Source organism: Vitis riparia, chromosome 18 (genome assembly GCF_004353265.1).
Source record: "Vitis riparia cultivar Riparia Gloire de Montpellier isolate 1030 chromosome 18, EGFV_Vit.rip_1.0, whole genome shotgun sequence".
Lineage (NCBI taxonomy): Eukaryota > Viridiplantae > Streptophyta > Magnoliopsida > Vitales > Vitaceae > Vitis > Vitis riparia.
In genome coordinates this window covers 35,449,648-35,475,419 of record NC_048448.1, presented here as the reverse complement: position 1 = coordinate 35,475,419, position 25,772 = coordinate 35,449,648, and the positions used below count along the sequence as shown (strand labels likewise).

General features: G+C 38.3%; 1 pseudogene; it reads right to left on the bottom strand.

The window, feature by feature from the left end:
- Positions 1–16,821: 16,821 nt before the first annotated feature.
- Positions 16,822–18,214, bottom strand: LOC117907644 (annotated as a pseudogene).
- Between the last annotated feature and the right edge of the window lie 7,558 nt (positions 18,215–25,772).

The following is a 25,772-nucleotide window of genomic DNA, read 5'->3' as shown; positions in this document are numbered from 1 at the left end:
TGGTTGGAGGCTATTCTCTTTGAGAAATGGGCACTATCACATGATGGAGGTCGACGATATGGCATAATGACTACGAACATGTCTGAAGTGTTCAATAGTGTGCTTAAAGGGGCACGAAGTTTTCCTATCACCACATTTGTTCAATTGACATTCTATCGAGTTAATAGTTACTTTGCTCTAAGAAGAGAACATGGTGCTAGTCGACTTACTTTAGGTGAACAATACACTCCTTATGTTAATGCTAAGATTAATGCAAATGTTGTTAAGGCAAGTTCTCATGAGGTTGTTTTGTATGACCACTTCCAAGGACCGTTTCATGTGGAGGCCAGTAAGGGTAGTAAAAAGACATCATCTGGTGGGCGAACATATCGTGTTAACCTATGTGAGCATGGATGCACATGTGGCAAAACACTCATCTATGGATTCCCATGTAGTCATATTCTAGCAGCATGTCATTTTCGTTCAATTGATTTTAGATCATTTGTTCAACATTATTATACTATGCAATCGTACTTTAGCACTTGGGGACCATTGTTTAACCCCATACACAATGAGTATGAGTGGGCACCACATGTTGGTCCAGTTATTGTGCCTGCAGATTCAATGAAACGTGTGTCAGATGGACGACCTAAATCTACTCGTTTGCACAATGAAATGAATGTTAGAGAAGGTAAAACCTCGGTTACATGTGGTTTGTGCAAACAAAGTGGTCACAATCATCGTTCTTGTCCAAATAAGAACATGGGTGTTGGGCCTTCATGATGGGTGCTAGGCTTTGGATGTTGATATTATGTTGTTTGTATTTTGGACAATACCTATGTTATAAGAGAGACTTTGCTGTTAATTTCAAAATTGTAATATGAATATTTTGATTAATCAAGTTGTTTGTATTTTGGAGAATACCTTATGTATAGGGGAGACTCTGTCGAAATTTTTAATATTTGGATGCGAACATTATATTATTACATTTTTTTTCATTATTGTACTTGGATATTGATATTAGTTATAGATGAATATTTTGATTAATCAGGTTGTTTGTATTTTGGAGAATACCTTATTTATAAGGGATACTCTGGCGAAATTTTTAAAATTTGGATGTGAACATTAGTGTTTGACAATATTTTTTTTAATTATTGTACTTGGATATTGATATTGGTTGCAAATGAATATTTTGATTAATCAGGTTCTTTGTATTTTGGAGAATACATTTTTTTATAAGGTCTTTGTCGAAATTGTTTAAATTATAATATTAACATTAGTTTATTATGACAGTATAGTAATGGAGCATAAAGAGGGCAGATTCGATCCAAATCCATTAGATCGCTCTATATTAGTGCTATAGGACAGACACAGGTCTCAATTAGTGGATTCTAGTCAGGTATATATATGTATATATAAATATAGATGTATAGAAAAACATAATCACAAACCTTAATTAAGTTCTTATTTAATCGAAATGGTATCTTTTGTAGCTTAATCAGGTATTGACATGTCAACAACGTTTACGGACATTCATGCGAGAGTGGGAGATGGACCCTCGTATTCGGCGATATGTGATGCAGTCTGGATTTTATGGTGTATATCATGTTGAACACATTTCACTAAATTGGCCATTGATCACGAGTCGTGTTGAGCGATGACGGCCCGAGACACACACATTTCATTTACCTATTAGAGAGATGACTGTTACTTTACAGGGATGTAGCCATGATTCTAGGATTACGTATTCATGGGCCTCTTATCACTGGCACATGTGACATAGATTGCTTACTACTATGTTAAGAGCTTTTAGGTATCGTCCCATCTCCAGCTCATATTAGAGGGTCAGCTATATTAGCACGATGGTTGCATGAGCAGTTCTCATATCCACCAACAGGGGTCAATGATATTATTTTTTAATGTTATGCACGTGCTTTCATATTAGCACTATTGGGTAGAGCATTGTTCGCAGACAAGACTAGCACAAATGTATAGTTATGTTACCTTCCACTGTTGAGAGACTTCACTGAGATTTCTTACTATAGTTAGGGCAGTGCAGTGTTGGCATACCTATATAGGGAGCTATGTCGTGTGAGTTTGGATAGTGCCACAGAGATTTCTGAACCTATCACACTATCTATTCTAATTAATTGACTCACATTATTGTTGTAAGTTGTCTAATTTTGATAATGCTATCTGATTTTGTAGTTGTGGTCATGAGAAAGACTTCATGTGGGTCGACTTGATTTCGGTCGTCTTCTAGTGCCTATAGTAGTCCCACATGTACATGATGATGTAGTTGATGGTTTACATGATCATCTATTGCTAGATGACGCACTCCCAGTCGATCCATTGGGCCACAGGTGGAGAGTACCCCTGTCTTGGTCTCATAACCCATCACCACATGTGTTGACATTCTATCGAGATCAATTGGATGCCCAGACACAGGATCTGGTAAAGTGTAGATGCATAAGATTACCTTTGCAATATTTTGCACCAATGTGACTAATTAATATTTTTTAAAAAATTGCAGGTATTATGGGAACCATATACAGTAGATTTGATTGCACATCTTCCGACTATATGTCAGGCTGATGAAGAAATTTGGCGAACTATGTCACCTCTAATTTGCTTTGATATTATCGAGTGGCATAGACCAGAATGAGTTTTACGCTAGTTTCGTATGCAACAAAGGATACCTCCACCTTGTTTGATAGATATGGAGCTACATTTAGTGGATAGGCGAGGATGACATCAGTATGATTGGGTGACATTCCATGGTCAGTATATTTCTCTTTGGGCTACTAGTTCTAAGCGTATTGCGATAGCACCACTTGCTATTACTACCATGGCTTTTTATGATCCATATATGCAGTGGTATCGACATATCATGCAACGCCTGATCACACTTGTTTTGCATAGAGATCATATGAGGTTCCATAGTACAACTTTTGCCACTAAGTTATTAGTGAGACCATTTGAGATACAAAGCCATTTTTTAATGAATGTTAAACTTAAATTATGTGCAAATGCCTCATGTTTTAATTTTCTTATACAGATCACCGTTGTATCATAGATGGTTATTTCAAATGATTTGGAAGAAACTCGCCGAATTGCTATTGATGTTTTAGGTGCTATAGCAAAGGACCATCGCGTACACTCAACACATGAGCCATCCACATCTTCAAGGCCATCCATGAGACCACCATAATTGATTACGCCTGTTAGAGTACAACCCATTAGAGATCGGAGGAGAGGTGGTCGTTGAGCTGGTCACCGACATGTACTTTTGGCATCTACTTTGGTACAACCCTCACATCCAGCAATCACATCTACCTTTCCTCTATTTCAGCCATCTACATCATTAGAGTCACCACTCTCTCCCCCTGATGTATCCATACCAGCCCATTCATCTCAACCCGAGACTACCATACCATCTACCCTTACCCCTGTTCAGCCATCTATATCATTGGATGCACATCCACCTATTACAAAGTCTATTGCACCCCCACCTGTTAGAAAGTCTATTGCACCTCCACCTGTTACAGAGTCCATTGCACCTCTACATTTTCTTCAGGGGATGGCTCATGCCGCACGATTACATGTATGGGTACCTAGAGGACATCGAGCTCCACATGTACGTCGAGTTCTACCTCCATCAGTTTCATCTAACTCGACAGCTCATATAGATGACGTGTCACAGTCTATAGAGATGGAGACTTTTCAGATAGCACAGATGGATACAACAAATATGGTCATCTACCATAAATGTTCACAACGAAAAAGAAAGATTCCATCATGTGGGATACATTGAGATCTTTTTTCATGTTTGTAGAACTATAATACTTTGGTTTATACATTTAAGGTTATATAAAGTGTTAATTCAAATTAGTGATGTTATGTTATTCACTTGTTTCCTTGATAATTTAAACAAATAAAACTCAAATGCATCCTAAAGTCTAAATGAAAGAAATTCTAACTAAACAAATTATTACAACCATTACCTATTTTTCTTTCATATAATTAAAAAATTATACATTTTAACCAAGACATAAGTTCAAATCATACTTAATAAGAAATAACCTAAAATCATAATCATTGGCATTAATTTTCATATGAAAATATAAATTTTTAAAATAATATAAACAATTTCTTTAGTTATTTTAAAATTTAAAAATAATATGAATAAATAATTTTCTTTAGTTCATATGTGAAAATATTCATAAAACAAATAAATATTTTAATTACCATAAATATATAAATTTTTATGGGAATGCATGTGTAGACCCTCAATTTTGTCCCTTGACACTTGCATTTATCCTATGAGTGTCACATGCACCCATGTTTTCATATGGCACCACTAGGGCCTCATTTTGGGCTTAGTCGATTTTTTTTAGCCTTGTTTAGGTTCATATGTGGTTCATTGTGGTGCGATATGGTTCATTTTGGAGTGCCATCGCAGCCATTTTCCTAGTTGTTGGCATCATGCCATAGGAAGGAAGTGGGACCATCCTGAAGTTTTAGCTCAGTTGGAGTTTATCGGAGTGCGTCTGAGCTCAGAGCACTTGGGCCTATTTTGACCATATCTCTCTCATCTGAACTCAGAATTGTGTACCATTTTTTTCATGGACTCCTTATTCTTCAGGTAAAATTCTATCAAAATTTCATAATTTTTTTCAACCAGCTCAACTGGTCCACAGAGTTTCAGTTTAGGCAGAATGCATGGGAGCAAGTCCGAATTCGGAGCACTCGGGCTTGTTTTGGCTATATCTCCCTCATCCAAACTCAGAATTGTGCACCATTTTTTTCATGGACTCCTTATTCTTCAGGAAAAATTCTATCAAAATTTCATAATTGTTCTCAACCGGCTCGATCGGTCCCCAAAGTTTCAGTTTAGGCAGAATGCATGGGAGCAAGTCCGAACTCGGAGCACTTGGGCTTGTTTTGGCCATATCTCCCTCATCTGACCTTGGAATTGCACACCGTTTTTTTTCATGGACTCCTTATTATTCAGGGAAAATTATTTCAAAATTTCATAATTTTTCTCAACTGGATCGACCTGTCCCCAGAGTTTCAGTTTAGGCAGAATTCATGGGAGCAAGTCCGAATTCGAAGCACTCGGGCTTGTTTTGGCCATATCTCCCTCATCCGACCTTGGAATGGTGCACCATTTTTTTTCATGGACTCCTTATTCTTTAGGGAACCTTCTATCGAAATTTCATAATTTTTTTCAACCAGTTCGATTGGTTGGCATCCAGTTCAACCGGTTCATCGAGCTAGCTTGTATGGAGCATTGGTTTTGATGATTTTAAAGCCCAATTCCTACATGGCTTGGGCCCATAAGCTCCAGATCGGCCTTGGGATATATTGTGGATCCATTTTGGGACATGGTTTGGGTTTCTTGCAGCACACCATGAATCTATATGGATCCTTGGTGGTGAAGCAAGCTGAAAACTTAAAGGAGTTAGCTTGCATGGAGAATTGGTGAGGAGAGTTATTGGGGAGTGTGGTTTCGAGGTTGAAGGGCTGTTTTCCAGAGCTGAATGCATGGGAAAATGAATGGAAGCTGGAGAAACAAAGGGGTCTGATATAAAAGCCAAAAAAGGGGAAGAAGAGGGGAGACTTCTCTTTGGATTCTAGGAAGAAACTCTATCAAAACGGTGAAAGCCAAAGGAGAAGAGAGTGAGAGCATAAAAAAAAAAAAAAAAAGAGTGGGGGAAGAGTTTTGGACCTGAGAAAGTTCTGTGTGTTGGGAGAGAAAGGAAAATAAAGAAGAGAGGAAAAAAAAATTAAAAAAAAAAAAGAAACAGAGGAAAGAGTGAAGGAGACGGAGGTTTTGAGAGATTTTCTAGTTGTAGAGGGAGTAGTTTCTTGTTCGTGCTATTGAAGGGGAAGGTCTTGATTTCTAGAAGCGGAACTTGGACGTTTGCTACCCCAATGACTTCATTTCTACCTCGGCATCTTCAACGCATGCATAGGTAAATCTTTGATCTTGCTTTATGCTATTTTATATTCTCATTTTTTTTTAGGTTTGTTGCAATAATCTGTTTAGACAAGAAAATGAGGGCCTTTGCTGATTAGTCTTTGGGTCAAGTTTGTAAGTTGTTTGAGACTATGCATGTCTGATTCAACTAAGAGTGAGTCTGCTATTTTTTTAGCATTTGAAATGGTCATTGAAGGTATATGAAAGATAAGGCTGGGATCCTTGCATTTTTGTTATTGCATGCCTAAGCTCCCATGTATGGTGTGATTTGTTTTGTGAACAAAGCAAGTATTTCTTTCATAAGCAACCAGTTTTGATTTGCTTTGAGTAAGCAAAGGTCTCTGGTGCTCGGATTCAGGTTTGGAATGAGGGTTCTTTAGCCCTCAATTTAGGTTTGTTTTGCTTTCTTCATAAGGCCTTCGTGGTTCCCCTTGTCATTGCATCTAGAGGACCTTTGGGGTTTTGGTGCCCATTTGTGGGTAAAGTTCTGGGTTTTAGAATTAAAGTGATCTCTTGTGTGAATTGGTTGCTACTGGAGATCCTCTATTTTTTCCTTTATTATTTATTTATTTTTTTCTGCTATTATTTTCTTCTGTTGTTACTTGTGTGTGGTTTTCTTGGCTAACTGATCATTGATTAGGTTTCAAAGGCTGTCCCAATTTAGTTTTTTTTTTTTTTTTTTTTTTTTTTTTTTTTTTTTTTTTTATATTGGCCCCTAAGGCCTTGATTTTAGTAGTTTGCAAATAAAAATGGGCCATTGGTTGACTATTTGATGCATTCATTTGTTTTAAGCTTGAATGTGGAAAGAGAATTAATAGTCCTAATGGCTTATAAGGCAATTGTTTAAATCTTTGGTCATATCTGATTGCTTATGAAGGCAAGGATTTTGTGCTCATTAAATGGCATTCTTTGGGATCTTGGTTGCATGTATGTTTGGGGTAAGGACTCCATTGTTTGGTTGCATAGTGAGGGTGGAATTTGCATTCTGCTTGTGGCATTCAAGTAAGGTCCTTGCTGCATTATTGGTTTCAGGTTTGGAAGAGCAGTCAATTTTCTTTTGGGTTTCCATTGAGCTTTCATGCTAGGTTCCAAAATACCAAAAAGAGGCTTGCACCTTTAGTTTAGGGAACCATTCCCTTTAGTTTTGATTTGAGAAAAAGTCTCTTTGTACTGTTTTGTTTGGAATTTGGGGTAGACCATTTCGATTTTTCAATTAGGATTAGAGGTTATGGCATATTGGCTGAGCCACTGTGCTCATCATTCAGCCATTGGGGCCTCGTTGGTCCTAGATTTGGCAATGGAGGGGACATGGTGTTCATTTCCTTTGATTGTAGGAAATACGGTTAATTTGTTTGGGAAGTAGGCCCTTTCATTTGTGTCCTTGCCCTTTTAGGCATGCATGCTAAAGGGTTATGGAAAAATTGCATCTACTAAAGCATTGGCTTAAGTGGCGAATTTTAAAGAAAACAATGCATTTTGGGTGACTCGGGTTTGGCCTTTTATGGAACATATCGCATTGTTTTGGCCGATTCTCCCTCATCCAGGCTTGGAATTGAGTGTTGTTTATTTTGTTGGATTCCTTATTCTCTGAGGAATATTCTGGTAAAGTTTCAGATTTTTTCTCAACCGGTTGAGCCAGTTGGGAACTAGTTCAACCGATTCTGCTAGGTAGTTCCAGTTTTAGCGTGTTTTGACCCCCATTTTTGTTATGGTTTGGGCACTTAGGCTCCAAGGCACTTGTAGGCCACCTTTAGGGTCTGAATCCATATTTGGTTTGAATTAATGTGGGTCCACCTATGAGTTAAGGGTATTATTGGCTAGGAAGGTCGGGGGGGTTTATTGTGAATGTTTGGCTTGGGCACATTTTGATGTTTGTTTAAAAAAATGCTTGCCATGTGTTGACTAACCCCTCATTGCAGCGCTTGGCTAGGGACTCAGGTACGCCATTTGTGGATTTATTGAGTGCTGATGGATGCTAGATATCGAGTAGGTTTATGTGATTCATGTTGTCTATCATTAGCCTAAGAGGCTATTTGATCCTTGACCCATATACTCCCACATGCCCAATTCAATAGTAAAGACCAAGTTCCGGGCTTAGAGGGGTGCTACCTCACATGAGGTACCTTCCCGATAGGTAACCTGATCCCCGGACCCAGACTCAAGTTTCGTAGACCACTTTTTCCATACTAGAGTCATCAGGGGTTTTTATTCTTACTTAATTTTTCCCATTTAAAAAATAAAAAATAAGAAGTAAATGGCGACTCCAAACAAAACCGTTCATCATCAGGGACAGATTTTTCAAAACTCGAAAACCACTTTTCCATTCCATTCCACATTACTTTTTAAAAAAAGAGATAACGAGTTGCGCCATCCGAGTGGATCGAGCGAGGGTCCACAGCATGTAGACCAAATTATTTTCTCAAAATTTCAAGGAAAATATGAAAAAAATAAAGATAATATATATATATATATATATATATATATATATATATATATATATATATATATATATATATATATATATTTATACACACACATATATATAATTTTAAAACAATCGTAACAAAAAAATTTGTGAAAACCAAAGTTCTAAAATCTCATACTTTTTTTAGTTATAGTTACATGAGTTCCCCTTAAAAATATTTGTGAAAATTGTAAAACCACAATCCGTGACTATAGTTTTAAAAAAAATTGTACAACCATAGTCTGTGACTGTGGTTTTTATAATATTTTTAAAACCACAGTTACTAACTGTGGTTTTATGGTTATTTTGATAAAAAATATTTTAAAAATAATATTAAAATCACAACACTATTAAAATAGACGTGGATTAAAAATAATTGTAAAACCATAGTTAGTAACTGTGGTTTTAAGGGAAATTGTAATACCATAGTTTGTAACCGTGGTTTTAATGATATTTATGTAAATTTTAAAACCACAGTTACTAACTGTGGTTTTAAGGGAAATTGTAAAACCACAGTTTGTAATTGTGGTTTTAAGGATATTTCTGTAACTTTTAAAATCAAAGTCACCAACAATGGTTTTTTACACTAAAAAAAACTCATGTGGATGCTTACGTGGATACAAAAGATTAGTTTGATAAATATTTTGAAATGGATACTATTCTTACCATTTTTTTTCAACAAATGGATTATTTTGGACTTAAACTCGTTGTAGGAACCATTCGCTGCACTTTACTGTGGCTGCTATTATCGCTTTGACTTTTGTTGCACTTTACCTGTGGTTCCTTCTATTACTTTAACTTGTGCTTACTGTCACAAGCTTCAAATGAGCCTCCCCATTGGCTTATATAGAGCCAGGAAGCTTCTGGAGACTCCTAGAGTGGGAAGAGTGTGGAAGGTTCTATAGATGCCTAGAGAAATCTACACAACTCTACACTATGGTGGAAGACGTGAGAGAAGTCCACAGCCTTCTAGAGAATTCCAGAGGTCTCTTGTATATCCTTGTATATAGGCTTGTACCTAGAATGATGTAGGACATTCTAGAATATACTTGAGTTGTAAGGAACCCTCCAAGGTTCTAGAGAGTTCCATTGGTGCCTATAAATAGGTGAGGGCCTCATTTGGCCAAGGCACCAAGCAAGTGAGCTTCCAAGCACTTGTAAAAGCTTCCTTGAGTTAATAAGAGCTTCCATTTTTTAAAGAGTTGCCTACTAAGCTTCTTAAGCTTTCAAGTTATGAGCGTCTTAGCCTAGCGAGCTAAGCATTGGGAGCAAGGCTGACTTAGCAAGATCAAGCATCTTGACTTGCCTAAGTGTCGCACGAGCTTAGTGAATGACTAAGTCCATGACAAGTGGTATCAGAGCTAGATTACGAAGCGGGCATAGTGAAGGAAACATGTCGGGCTCTAACGTGGAGGAGACTAGCGAGCAAACCCATGGAAAGGAGATGGAGCATACTGCACGGGGCAGAGGTAGGAAGGATAAGTCTCGTGACGCCTTAGCCAACATAGAGGCAAGGTTAGCCAAGGTGGATCTAGCCATGGCGGACACCCGGGAAGGGGTGGACTTGATTGAGCAAGGCATGGAGAAGGGCTTAAAGGATATAAGGGAGTAGATCCAAGACCTTCGCGAGGGGGTGCTAGGCTCACAAGTTCAGCCGGTGTCACATGAGAAGTTCATGTCCTCCTAAGACAAGGTCATGAGCATGTTCACTAGTGTGGAGTCAAGGATGGAGGCCTTGGTTGTGTGTATGGAGACCCGAGACCAAGAGATTCTTCAAGAGCTGGCCATCTACAAGATTGCGGTATCAGCACGAGTCATGCCACTCATGAGGCGCCAAGGGTGGAGGTGCCCAAGCCACACATGTTCAGTGGCAAGAAGGATGCTAAGGAGCTAGATAACTTCTTATGGCACATGGAGCGTTACTTTGAGGCCATTGCATTGACGGATGAAGCCACTAAGGTACGCACCATGAACCTCTACCTCACCGATAATGCTACTCTATGGTGGCATCGACAGTTTGCCGACATAGAGAAAGGGGCGTGCACCATAGACACATGGGATGCCTTTAAGAGATAAATCAAAAGGTAATTTTATCCCGAAGATGTGGCTTACCTAGCCAGGAAGAGTATGAAGCGTCTCAAGCACACGGGCTTGATCCATGAGTATGTCAAGGAGTTCTCTACGCTTATACTTGAGATACCCAACATGGCCGAAGAGGAGCTACTATTTAACTTCATGGACAACTTGCAAAGCTGGGCCGAGCAAGAGTTGAGGAGATGTGGTGTCCAAGACCTAGCCACGGCCATGGCGATAGCAGAGTCCTTGGTAGATTATAGAAGGGGAGACTCTTCCAAGCCAAAGCCACCATCCAAGGGTAACCAGGCCAAAGGTGGGGGAGACAAGGGATCACGAGGCCACACTTCTAAGGAAGGATCAAGCAAAGGCCCTAGTGGCAAGGATGGCAAAGGTAAGGATAAATGGAAGGAGTTCACGCCCAGGACCAATTGCTTCCTATGTGATGGTCCACACTGGGCACAGGACTGCCCTAAGAGGAAGGCTCTAAATGCTATGATCGAGGAAAAAGAGCAAGAAGGCGATGCTAAAGTGGGATCGTTGCAGCTCCTAAATGCCCTTAAGGCCAAGCCGATGCCTAAGACACCTCAAAGCAAAAGGTTAATGTATGTAAAGGCCCTTGTGAATGGGAAAGCCACCAAGGCCCTGGTGGACACTGATGTCACTTATAACTTTGTATCGGAGGATAAGGCAAGAAGGATGGAGCTCCGAGCATCCAAGGAAGGAGGATGGCTCAAGGCAGTTAATTCAGCTACCAAGCCATCACATGGAGTAGCTCGCGGGGTGACTATGCACATCGACTCATGGGAAGGAAGGGTCGATTTTACAGTGGCACCCATGGACGACTTCAAGATGGTACTAGGGATGGACTTCCTACAAAAGGTCAAGGCCGTGCCACTACCTTTCCTACGCTCAATGGCTATCTTAGAGGAGGAGAAATCATGCATGGTCCCTACGGTCACCGAAGGTATGCTCAAGACCCATATGCTATTAGCTATGCAAGTTAAGAAATAGTTAAAGAGGAAAGAGGTGACCTACCTCGCTACCCTGAAGGAAGAAAGGGATGATGGTTCGAGAGAACCCATGCCTGAGAAAATCGAGGGGGTCCTTGATGAGTTCAGGGACGTGATGCCACTCGAGTTGCCTAAGAGACTTCCTTCTAGGAGAGAGAAAGATCACAAGATTGAGTTGGAGCCGGGAGCCAAGCCCCCTGCTATGGGGCCATATAGGATGGCACCACCTGAGTTGGAGGAGCTAAGGAAACAACTTAAGGAGTTACTAGATGCGGGGTTCATCCAACCATCCAAGGCTTCCTATGGCACGCCGGTCTTGTTTCAGAAGAAGCATGATGGATCCCTACGGATGTGTATCGACTACCGAGCACTCAACAAGATGACGGTAAAGAACAAGTACCCTATCCCGTTCATTGCTGAGTTATTCGATCAACTTGGAAGGGCAAGATACTTCACAAAGCTAGACTTAAGGTCGGGCTACTACCAAGTCAGGATTGCGGAGGGGGACGTGCCAAAGACCACATGTGTGACCAGGTACAGCTCATACGAATTCCTAGTGATGCCTTTCGGACTCACCAATGCCCATACGACGTTCTGCACCCTTATGAACAAGATTTTCCACCCATACTTAGACAAGTTTGTGGTGGTGTACTTGGATGACATAGTCATCCACAATAACACCCTAAAGGAGCACGTAGAGCACTTGAGGAAGGTCTTTAAGATCTTGAGGCAGAACGAGCTATACGTAAAGAAGGAAAAATGCTCATTTGCTAAGGAAGAAATGAGCTTCCTAGGGCATCGCATCAAGGATGGCAAGCTGATGATGGATGATAGCAAGGTGAAAGCCATCTAGGAATGGGATCCACTAACTAAGGTACCACAACTCAGGTCTTTCCTTGGTTTAGTTAATTACTACCGGTGGTTCATAAAGGGTTATTCGGTAAGGGCAGCTCCACTCACGGATCTTCTTAAGAAGAATAAGGCATGGGAATGGGACAAAAGATGCCAACAAGCCTTTGAGGATTTAAAGAAGGTTGTGACTGAGGAGCTGGTGTTGGCACTACCCGACCACACCAAGGGTTTTGAGGTACACACAGATGCCTTAGACTTTGCTAGAGAGGGAGTCCTTATGCAAGATAGGCATCCGATAGCTTTCGAGAGTCACAAGCTGAATGACACAGAGAGGCGCTATATGGTGCAAGAAAAAGAGATGACCACCATAGTCCACTACTTGCGCACCTGGAGGCATTATCTTCTAGGGTCTCACTTCCTAGTGAAGACCGATAACGTTGCCACTAGCTACTTCCAGACACAGAAGAAGCTAAGTCCTAAACAAGTTAGGTGGCAAGACTTCTTGGCCGAGTTCGACTATACACTGGAGTATAAGCCAGGAAGTGCTAATCATGTGGCCAACGCCCTAAGCCACAAAGCGGAGCTAGTGTCCATGACGAGTCAACCCCAAGGAGACATAATGGATCTTCTAAGGGAGGGAATGCAACATGATCCAGTGGCTAAGAGTCTCATCGCCCTGGTTCATGAAGAGAAGACTAAGCGGTTTTGGGTGGAAGACGACCTACTCTACACCAAGGGGAGACGACTCTACATGCCTAAGTGGGGGAACATAAGGCGGAATCTGATAAAGGAGTGCCATGACACCAAGTGGGTTGGGCACCCTAGGCAACGATGCATGAGGGCACTACTCGAGTCGGCTTACTACTAGCCTTAGATACGGGATGAGGTTGAGGCCTATGTGAGGACTTGTCTTATGTGCCAACAAGACAAGGTGGAGCAACGACAACCTAGAGGCCTGTTGGAGCCATTACCTTTAACAGAGTGCCCATGGGACAACGTCACCATGGACTTCATCATCGGACTACCCAAGTCGGAGGACAACGACTCTAACATAGTGGTAGTGGATAGGTTCTCTAAGTATGCAACCTTCATAGCAGCCTCGACTGACTGCACCGCGGAAGAGACGACGAGGCTATTCCTAAAGCACGTAGTCAAGTATTGGGGGTTGCCTAAGTTCATCATCAGTGATCGTGATCCGCACTTCATTGGGAAGTTTTGGACAGAACTCTTCAAGCTTATGGGTTCAGTGCTTCACTTCTCCACAAGCTTTCACCCATAGATGGACGGGCAAATAGAGAGGGTGAACGCCTTACTGGAGCTCTACCTAAGGCACTTCATGAGTGCCAACCAGAAGGATTGGGTTAAGCTGCTAGACATAGCCCAGTTCTCGTACAACCTGTAGAGGAGTGAGGCAACCAATAAGAGCCCGTTCGAGCTAGCCATAGGGCAGCAATAGTTAACTCCTCACACTCTAATGATAGGCTATGAGGGGAGAAGCCTAGCAACTTTCAAGTTCGCGAAAGGGTGGCACGAGCAAGCTAACATAGCATGCTCATACTTGGACAAGGCCGCTAAGAAAATGAAGAAGTGGACTACCAAGAACTGACGTCACACGAAGTACAGGGTCGGAGACATGGTTCTTGTCAAGCTCTTTCCTCAACAATTCAAATCCCTTAGGCCGATACATAAGGGCCTTGTGAGGAGGTATGAAGGACCATTCCCCATACTTGGGAAGGTTGGCAAGGTGTCCTATAGAGTTGAGCTACCACCAAAGTTGAAGATTCATCCCGTCTTCCACGTAAGTTACTTGAAACCCTATCACGAAGACAATGATGATTCGAGCTGAGGGTTGTCTAAGAGGGCACCTACAGCAGTTGTGACCTCCTATGACAAGGAGGTGGAACACATCATTGCAGACCGGGTCATCAGGAGACGAGGAGTACCTCCTACAACGGAATACTTAGTGAAATGGAAGGGACTACCAGAGAGCGAGGCTAGCTGGGAGCCAGCAAATGCCCTATGGCAGTTCTAGGAGCAAATTGAGCTGTTCCGGGCAGAAGGCGCGATGAGAACGTATGCGGCTTAGGTGGGAGAGAGTGTCACAAGTTGATTCAAATGAGCCTCCCCATGGGCTTATATAGAGCCAGGAAGCTTTTGGAGACTCTTAGAGTGGGAAAAGTGTTGAAGGTTTTAAAGATGCCTAAAGAAATCCACACAACTCTACACTATGGTGGAAGACGTGAGAGGAGTCCACAACCTTCTAGAGAATTCCAGAGGTCTCTTGTATATCCTTGTACATAGGCTTGTACCTAGAATGATGTAGGACATTCTAGAATATACTTGAGTTGTAAGGAACCCTCCAAGGTTCCAGAGAGTTTCCATTGGTGCCTATAAATAGGTGAGGGCCTCATTTGGCCAAGGCACCAAGCAAGTGAGCTTCCAAGCACTTGTAAAAGCTTCCTTGAGTTAATAAGAGCTTCCATTCTTTAAAGAGTTGCCTACTAAGCTTCTTAAGCTTTCGAGTCATGAGCGTCTTAGCCTAGCAAGCTAAGCATTGAGAGCAAGGTTGACTTAGTAAGATCAAGCATCTTGACTTGCCTAAGTGCCGCACAAGCTTAGTGAATGACTAAGTCTGTGACATTATGGTCACCTTCACAACTGCAACTATAAGAAATAGTTGCACCACCTTTTGCTACACCATGTGGCGGTCAGTTGGGTGTGCAACCATAATTTGCAGCCACACCATTTCTGACCTTTAGTGAGGATCACTAGCCACTGCTATAAGACATTATTCCTGTAGTGTTTATATATATTTGTAATAGAACTTTCGCATGCACATCGTTTTCATGATTAGGAATTAGAGATAGAAGATTTTTATAGATTTGAAAAGAATCATGGAAGAAACTCAACTTAATTTCCAATTTTAAAAAGAATTGTGGAAGAAATTCAACTTAATTTCTAATATAAAATAGAATTGTGAAATAAAATCAATTTAATTTCCAAATTTAAAAAGAATTGTGGAAGAAATTCAACTCAATTTCTAATTTTAAAAAAGAATTGTGAAATAAAATCAATTTAATTTCCAAATTTAAAAAGAATTGTGGAAGAAATTCAACTTAATTTCTAATTTTAAAAAGAACTGTGGAAGAAATTCAAATTAAGTTCAAAAATTAAAAAGAATTGTGGAAGAAATTCGAACTTAACACACCTTTTTGGCAAGGAAATCTACCGCATTCGTTGAACAGACTTAGTCCATTTTCCCAATCAACTTAGCACGTTGTTTGAATTAAATACCCACGGATTGATATTGGTTTGGATATCCTAAGGACAAGAGACTCAAAATTGGGTCCATTAAAAAAAAGGAAAAAAGAAAAGAAAAAAGGTCCAATTCATACCTTAGCCGCCCCTAACGGTTTGGGCTTTTGCGTGAATTTAAGCAAGGGGTTTCTCTTTCATGTCATCAATCTCTTTCATACATTATATTCAACAACATACAGCTTCTGGAGGCCATTGCAGCCCTATAAATGAAATGGAGCTTCCCAAGCTTATGCACTCATACTTTCCAAGTCAGTTTTCAAAGAAGTGTTCTACTAACATTCCAAAAAATTTAACATGTCGGGTCAAGTCTTAGCAAGCCCTCTAGGCCAATGTCCTGAACTGGAAAATCGTCCAGTGGTCAAGTATCACGCTAACATTTGGAGTGACCAGTTCTTATCCTACACTCCCGAGGACCAGGTAATTGAACGAAAATCTGTGTTAAATACCTGTATATTCGAAAGTTGTTTTTCTTGATGTGTTGTTTAGTAAAATTATTTGGTTGCCATAGGTAACACGTGCTTGCAAAGAGAAGCAGCTAATGAATACAGCTGGTAACACTTCCCAACAACTAAAATTTATCACTGCACAAGGAAGAGCTAAGCAATCTTGCAAGGTTGGTTTTTAGATCACCCCACATGTACTTGGCCATTGTTATCACTTTCCTGTATGCTGATCATATTAATGTCTTTTAGGTGGTGGAAAGAATTAGACTTTGCTACAAAGTTACCTTTTGCACGAAACAGATTGGTTGAATGCTACTTTTGGATGCTTGGGGTGTATTTTGAGCCTCAATACTTACGGGGTAGACGAATTCTAACCAAAGTAATTGCCATGACATCCATTCTAGATGATATCCATGATGCATATGGCACATCTGAAGAACTCGAGCTCTTCATAGAAGCCATTGAGAGGTTTGCTCCTTGCACATTACCAACCTTGATTGTGTATAATAGATGTATTTATATATACTTAAATCAAGGATCATTATTTTATTTTCAGGTGGGATATTAACAGCATAGATCAGCTTCCAGAATACATGAAACTCTGCTATGCGGCACTCTTAGATGTGTACAAAGAAATCACTATGGAAGGAAAGAAGAAAAGAAAAAAGGTCCAATTCATACCTTAGCCGCCCCTAATGGTTTGGGCTTTTGCGTGAATAAAAACTATTGTAATAATATGGGAGAGACATATAATGTTTCCTACTAGTTTCTCTCTCGGTTTGGTAGTGCTTTACATCATATTATCACTTTTAGTTCTTTGTAGACATCTAAGACTGCCTGATAGCATGGTTTCATGTATTCAGGAAGCTGATGTATGCTGTTAATATCCCACCTGAAAATCAAGTACCAAGTTCCCTTTTAAAGTTCAAATATCAAAATCAATTCATTGGTTGTGGTTAATTTGAATCTAGCATATATCAAACCTCCCGATTGCCTCTGTAAAGAGCTCCAGTTCTTCAAATGTTCCATATGCATCAAATATATCATCCATAGTTGTTATCAGAGCATGTAATTTGGTCTGTATTCTTCTAGCATATGAATACTCGGGCTCAAAACAACATGTTGCTATCCAAAAGTACCCTTCTACCAATCGATCTCTGGCAAAAGGTAGCTTTGAAGAGAAATCTAGGTCTTTCCACCACCTGAGAAAATACATTAATCCACATAAAAGACCTGGTAAACTGTTAGTTTGAATTTAAGTGCAAGAATGATTTGAGAACTAATCTCGAGATATTACTCAGCTCTTTCTTATACAGTGACTGCAGTAGGTTGAAATCTAACTTTCCAAACTTCAGTAAAGCTTTACTATGTGAAGCTTCATCTTGGTAGATAGACATGAAAGGCCTTGCCTCTAGCCTCTCCAAGCCTTTCCTAATGGGCCGCTCTAGGGCATGAGTTACTTGTGCTGCAAGAGGGTATTCTAAATGTTCTACAATAGACTTAAGGTGAGTGGTGGTGAAAGCAAGTGCTTCATCTAGTATATCTTCTTCCCACACCCTGAGATGTGCAGCTTCATACAAGCCTAGTAGGCCATATGGATCATTGATCAAAGACTTCCTGAACCTCCCCTTTTCATCTTTGTACCTCTTGAATATATCTGCAATCATCACCAAAACATAGAATGTTATATGTGAGCTTTGCTAGATGATATTCAAGCAACTTATACATGATATTGATGAGGCTTACTACACGAAATATAGTCGAAATCGAAGTGCAACATCATAGAGATCATCATTTATGTCATCAATGCCATGATAGTTATCATAGGTGCTTTGTAATGCTTTGTAATGCTTGTTCTATCTCGTTTTCTGTATCAATAAATTGCAAGAACAAAAAGTGAGAAAATCTTTATATCTTGTTATGTAAACTGCATATATGATCAGAAAATTACCTCATTATCAGGAATGTTGCTCACGATGAAACTATTGGCCCAAATGCTAGGCTGATAATTTGCAGTCCAGCGATTAGTCTCTGGATTAGCAACTGGGGCTGGAGAAGACCCGTTGCTGGTTGCGAGAATTAAGGCCATGTGTAACTCACTCGAGCACTCAATATATGAATCAGATGGCTTGCAATGTTCGGTATTTATAGGATGGGAAATGGTTCATTACAATTATTGAATATCAATCCCAGATTCCCAGTAGCATGGATTCAATTAATTCAAGGTCATCTATCATATTTAAACCACGTTTATTAAAAATTAAATATTTAAAATATGTTTTTATTTCTCTTAGAAATACGAAAATTGTAGCTTATTCCCTTAATAATTCTCAGTATCCAATCAGCCACCAAACAGTGACTAAGGCTTTCACGTGAAGATCGTTGGGAAAAGTTGGTCCTTCTGCACTAATTTAAACATGTATATAACTAAGACTTTCACGTGAAACATTCTTAAGACTTTCACGTGAAGATCGTTGTAATTTTTCAAAAATCAAATAATTATTTCTTGAAATAAAATTATAAAAAATAATAATAATTTATCACTTTGAGTTAATAAAAGCATCTTACAAATAAGTATATTAAAAAAAATTATAATATAATATGGGGTACGAATCATTGTGAAAAATGTTCTACAATAAATAAAATTCCTTCTAATCTTGTAATTAATAATAATTTTATATTATATATTATATAAATCATTTCATCTTCCTATCTTTTTTAATAAATTGAATAAAATTTTTGTAGGTGGACATCAATAATAAAATAAAAAAAAATTAGAACTTAAAAGTTAAAAATAAAAAAATAAAATATTGACTCCGGTTAAAAATATAGATATCAAGAAAGAAAAATATAATATGAGTCAATAATTTATTTATTTGGTTTTAATTGTATTTTTAATTTTTAAAATTTCTTATTTTATAATTGTTCAATATTCTTAAGAATGTTTGTTTATAAAGAGAAAAAAAAAGTCATAAATTCGTCTCACAACACCATAACTAAAAGGGAGATTGGTTCTTTGCAATTAAACATCTACATGTTTATTTGTTTATTGATATTATTGATGTAACAGATAAAATGGTAATTTTAGGAAATAATTATTTAACTTATGAGAAATGTATGTGTTTTAAAATATATTTAAATGGATGAAGATAAAACTAATTTATAAAATTTTTAATTTTTTTTTTCAAATTAGTGAGGCATAACGTAGTTTTTCCTTAATCTTTCATTGTACAATAAAATTAATATCATGGTGATAAAAGAATTTGGATATAACTAGGGAACTGAGTTCTTTTATATACAACACAAAAATTAGTGTCTAGATGAAAAGAAAATTGCAAATAATTTGTTTTTCAATCACACCTATTGTAAGAATCATATTATTAATTATTTTGATTCTTAATTAACAATAATTAAGAATAATAGAAATATATATTTTTAATTAAAATGTGATTTGAGTTAGGATAACTCTTAAATTTTTGACAATTTTTCAATGCCAATATTTCATTTATATAAAACCACAGAATATTTCATTTATATAAAAATTAGGTCCAAATGATGCTTGATATGTCAAATGTCCTTTCGAAGATTGAAAAAGTAAATAAAAAAAAAAAAAAAACATTGATAGTTATATGATGTGATTCAACTAAACTTAAACCACAAATTCCTTAGACGAGAGGTATATAACCAGCTAATCACTTTATCATATGAAAATCATTCCTCCGCCTTATCATAATACTTGATTCTTCACTTATCAATAATTTTAAATTCCCCTAATATGGCAATTTACATCTTCTCTTTCTATCGATTTCTAGACCCAACCTTATATTAATTTCTAAAAATTTCATCCCTTAAATCGGAGTGGCGTGACATTATTTAGTAAATTCCAATAAAACTATAAGAGCTCTAAACAATCAATGAATCCAAAATAATCATTATATTTATTTATTAAACATCTTTTAAGTCAGACTTATTATATAATAAGGCTTACTTATTTTATAATTTAATTATTTTAATAGTTAAGAAAATTGGAGGATGCATTGAATTGAGCAAAACTAAATCTCAATCATAAATGAGCAAGTCTATTTTATAAAGAGACAATAAAATTTGGAAGGAAGTAAACTTGTGTTGGACCATCCATGGTCGAATTCATTCACCAAAATCTCTAGAAAATCCGAGTGGGCACCATCACCATTGAATAACGGATCTACTTGGTATGTGGGGTGATGTTGTGGGTTTTGGATGTTAATATGAAAAAAAGGGTCCGGTGTTTTGCAAATGGCCCTACTTGGTAATACTGAGTGTGGATATGTTGGAGTTGTTTTGGGGCTTAAAGTTTTAGTTTGACTTTTTTAAATTTCCTTTTTTTCACGTACATTGTATTGACTCTTCTCATCGTTGTTGTTGCATTCCTCGGTCCTTATTTTAATAATTTATTATATTTTTTTATATGAAATGCAAAATATTTGAGTACTTTTTTGAGTGGTTGCTTATAATATGTGGTGAAATTTGTTCCTACTATTATTTGTTAAAAGGCTAAATATTTGAGTGGTTGCTATTTCTAAAGAAATTAAGATTTGGTTCACTTTTTCAAAAATTAATTTTTGCTTCCAATAACAAAAAAAAAAATGAAAATGAAAACATGTCTGTGTTAATTGTTTCAAAAATAGATTTTTGAAAATAGGGTATTTTTGAGGAAAAGTTTTAATTGTTGTTATTTTTTTTCATTTGTTTTTTTTTTGTGAATGTTTAAAAAAATAATATATAAATAAAAAAAAATTGATTAAAAATAAGGTAGTATATATAAAAGGTTTTTTTTTATTGTAGAGAAATTTGAAAAACACGCTTTTAATGTTAGAAAATGATTTTTTTCAATAAAAAAAAATTATTACAGAACAGAGTAGTCAAATAAGCAATTATATGACACTTTCCTATTACCAATTATGATTAGAATTCCTTTTCTATTTATTAAGTCTATAAATTCATTATTTTAGTTAGAGTTCAGTAAATTTTTACCTAAAAATTTTAAAAATAAATAAAATAAAATTACTATTTAGAATTTTTTTTTTTTTTTTTTAGAATTTTGTTAACTCATCCCTCTTTGTGTTCCTCAATTGGAATCAACAAGAAGGGTTTTTTTTAATACTGTTTTTTTGTCTTTTGAGAATTTGTCTTTTGTCATGGTAATCAAATTACCAATTATGATTAGAATTCCTTTTCTATTTATTAAGTCTATAAATTGAATTTGTCTTTCAAATATCTTTTAGTTTAAAAAGGAAAATCTTTCCATCCTAACTCTTTTTTTTTTTTTGGTAAAATATCATTTGAGAGTTTTCAAAGATCACCCCCCTAAGCTTAAAGTCATTATTCTTTGTGTTTAGTAAAAAAAAATGTTTCAAAACATTTTAAATTTGTTTGTTGAGTTTGAGATAGAAGATCACATCCTCTCAAGGTGTCGAGGAGTCCAATAAGGAAAATGATACGTTTGCATCGTGGACATGAAATTAGGTACAATCATTAGATAACTTTATGTACTTATCCTTCAAATTTAGTGGATTTTAAATTTATGGTAGTTGACCTTGTGGTTCTTATATCAAAGTCTTTGGGAGTCTTTGGGAGGCTTTGTAAGTGATTTTCTATGTAATTGCTTGTATTTTTAAGTGATTTTTTTTGTTTTTATTTATTCTATATATCCTAATAAAAGAATATATAGAAACTAAAGATTGGCATACATTGAGCTAAATTCAAGAAGACTATCTATTCACTCCCTTTGAGGTGAATAGATAAAAAAGAAAGAAGAGAAATAGGAAATTTGTCTTTCTTTAAATCCAAACAAGATGATAGGTCCCAGTCAAAGAATCGTGTACTACAACAATTGATTACAAGTATTCTCTTTGGGTGAGAACAAACCACACAAAGAAATTGAGTTAAAAAATTGTCATATCCTTTATTGATGTCCATGAGCAATTTTTAGCAGATGTTGCTGAAACTAAAGGTCTTTAACACCATAATAAAATAACTTCAAATAAAAAAAAAAATAACAATAGCGAAAGCAAAAATCAATGCAATAGCTTTTGTTCTTCTACCACTACTTATGACTCGTTCCAGCACATGGTTGTTAATCCCTTCTAATTCCTTGACCAGAAGAGAATAGCAGCTTGACTACGAAATGATCCCACAACCACTTGAATGCGTACGTGTCTTCACGCATGATATTTTGGATTTCTTTTGATGGCACATTGCGAACGTCTTAGCCCATTCAAAGTCTTGTCATTACTCCTCCCTCCAAGTGGATGCTTGTCCTCAGGGTCTCAATTTGGAAACCGCTGCAGAAGCTCTTCGATACTCTCCCACGTAGCATCCTCCGTAGCCAGCATATGCCACTTAACTAAACTTTCTTCACTAAACTTAACCCCGTGTTTCACCTAGCGAGTTTCTAATATGGCTTTGGGCTCAATCACAAGTGTACCCTCATTTGAAAGTGGTAGAAGTTCTGAACTGATCACGGAACCATCTCCAAGCTTCTTCCTTAGTAGCGATACATGAAAAACAAGGTGCAAGCGCACACTGTCGAGTAGCTTTAGTTTTTATGCGACAACTCCCACTCTCTCCTCGATTAGATATGGTCTATAGTATTTGCTTGCAAGGTTCCGATGAGCGTGTTGAAAGCAGATTGTTGGCGATAAGGCTATAGTTTGAGGAAAACAAGATCGCCTTCTTGAAATGTAGCATCCCGTCAGCCACGATATGCTATTTGCTTCATTCAATTCCTTGTTATCGTCAAGTTTTCCTTGAGATGTTACAATAATGCATCTCGAGTTGCAAGGCTATGATCAACTTCATCAATGGGCGAAGACCCCATCGAATACAATGGTATAACAGGGAAAGGTCGCCCATAAAAAGCCTGGAATGGGGTCATGCCTGTAGAAGAGTGATAAGCAGTATTATACCACAACTCAGCCTAAGGAAGAAATGTATTCCATTGGTGTGGTTGTTGATAGATGAAGCAACGCAGATATTTTTCCACACAGCGGTTGATAACTTCAGACTGGCCATCCGTTTGAGGATGGCAGGCAGAACTCATCTTAAGTTGTGTACCCGACATTTTAAAAAATTCCTACCAGAACTTACTGATGAAAATGGGGTCCCTATCACTAACAATTGACCGCGACATTCCATGTAGTTTCACAATGCCCTCAACAAATTTTTCTGCCACCACATTTGCTGTAAATGGATGAGATAAGGGTAGAAAATGTGTGTATTTGTTGAGACGATCAACGATCAACGATCACCAGAATGGTCTTTTGATAATGGGAGAATGGTGTTTTGAGCAAAACTAAATCTCAACCATAACGTATCTAGTTTGATTTGATCTGATTTAGTGTAAGAAATTTGATGTGATTTGATGGACCATCATGTTTATGATAGCTAAAAACTGGTAGGCAATGAAAATAAAATAATTTATTCTTGTAGAGAGAAATGGCAAGAGACAATAAAATAACAATTATAGCATTAGACTTCTTTCTTACTATCTGGTTTTCCTATCTCCTTTTGTTTGTGCTTCCACTTGGGCTTTCCATTTTATTTTATAGAAATCTGAGGAAATTATTCTTATAATTAACGTAGAAAAGTGAGGCATGATGATGTCGGATAACTGGAAGTAACGTGTCTCCCTAATGTCGTCACCCAATCAACTGAGAGTGAGGCTTCCTTTTCCTCTCCTGCAAAAGACACACTCCTTGAAGCTCTAGTTAGATTGACAATTAGAGAGAATACCCCATCTTGGGAACTCAAGAAGTGGACTGTCTTACCCCCCCCCCCCTTTCTTTTTGAGCCATGTGAAGACTTTTATAGTGTCTAGAGTCTTGTCACATCTATGCTAGGAAGATCCTTTGACTTTCACAATCATGATGGCTACATAGAGGGTGGCATAGCAATCATTATCCTTTAAGCGACTGATAGGAATCGTTGATGGGGCGACCTGGCGTCTTGCTTGTCACCTCATTCTACAGGCGGTGTAGTGCAAAGAGTAGCAGGTTGCCTGAAAAGACATGGGGATATCCCATCGGGCGTGCTTTTGGTGGGGAGAAGAATGATTGCCCGCGAAAACTAGTCGGGGATCTTGTTTGGAATGCGTCATGCATTCTTGGAAAAGCACGAGGTAGCCAACCATTGACTATTAAGGTTGGATTGGTGTTCTTAGCTGATGGCACATGTCCGGACAAAGGCGAAGGGATGCCATGTGTCCAATAGAAGGGTATCTTGCAAGGTCAAGGCAATCTGCCACATGTCCGCCTAGAGGAGGTCCTTATAATGTCCCCTTTTAACCTGATTGTTTTGTCTGGATAGAAAAGGTGAGTTAAAACGATTTTTCAAATTCTTTCAGCAACCACGCGACACGTGGCACCTGGAAAAGGCATTTAAGAAGAGATGCCATTCTTGAAATTGCTACCAGGCGGTGTGTCGCCTCGAGTGAAGCGCAATTGAGCGCTTTGTCGTTTAGGGTTCCTAGGGATTTCATCCTTATAAATAGGAAGCTAATCCTCTCTCCTGACATCACATTTCCCTTTGATTTCACTTTTCACCTCCCTTTCGCTTTGTTCTGACAATACCCAGGCAGCAATCTTAGGCTTCGCACAACAATACTTTCCTTGGTGATTTGTTGACTGGTTTACTCAGGCGGCCGTGGTTCAGTTCTTTTCCTTGTCGTAAGCACTCTCCAGGTATGTTCCCCTTTCTCCTCTGTGTTGTCTATTTACCGTTTTTCCTTGATTGGAGTGCCTATTTGTGATTGGGGATTGCGGTGATGCTTGGGAGTTTTGGTGGGTCAAGAAATGACTTTGCTGAACTTTGTAGAAGAGGGTACGTGACTGCTCCGAGACGTCATACTTTATTGGTGGTGTGCCATGATAACCCTTATTAGGGTTAAGTTTGGTTATTTTTTGCGTTTTGAGGCTCTGTTGAGTCTATTGGGTGTTTGTCTTCACTTTGTGTGTCTGAGGGTTGCAGGTAGTCAGTCCCTGTGTAGGGTTAGGAATCAATGAGTGGAATCAAGTTTCCCGATTTAGGTGGCCACTAGATCAAGCAGGCTAGCTAGTTGGGCACCTTAGGGCACTACCATCTTGGCAGTAGGGCTGGGTGGCTGCTTTCTAACTGTCGGCACTATGTCATGCAGGTTCGACTCGGCCCACCGCTCTAATATACCTGCAAAAAAGGGCATTGCCTCATCTAGTGTGACTAGGTAATGTGGCAAGGGCGGTCGGACAATCATGAGTTCCGGATGCCCTAATCAGGGGAAGCTCACTGAGCTTCTCAATGAGCGAGAATTCCGCGAACGCTTCTTCATCCCAAATGATGTCTCTATTCAGTTAGTGGAGGGAGATCCAATGTCCATAGAGAAGGCTGCACACAACACCATTTTCTTTAGTAAGGAGTAGTTCAACGCGAGGCCTCGTTTCCTCTTACATCCATTTTCAAGTAGTTCTTACACTATACCCAGATCCCTCCAGCCCATATCCATCCTAATATTGTTCGGGTGTTAATGGGATGCAGCATCCTGAACATGCTATTTCATCTGGACCTCTTCCTTTTAGAGGTCATTTTCATCTACACCATCAAAAAAGGCAAAAAGGACATCTTCAGCATGCTTA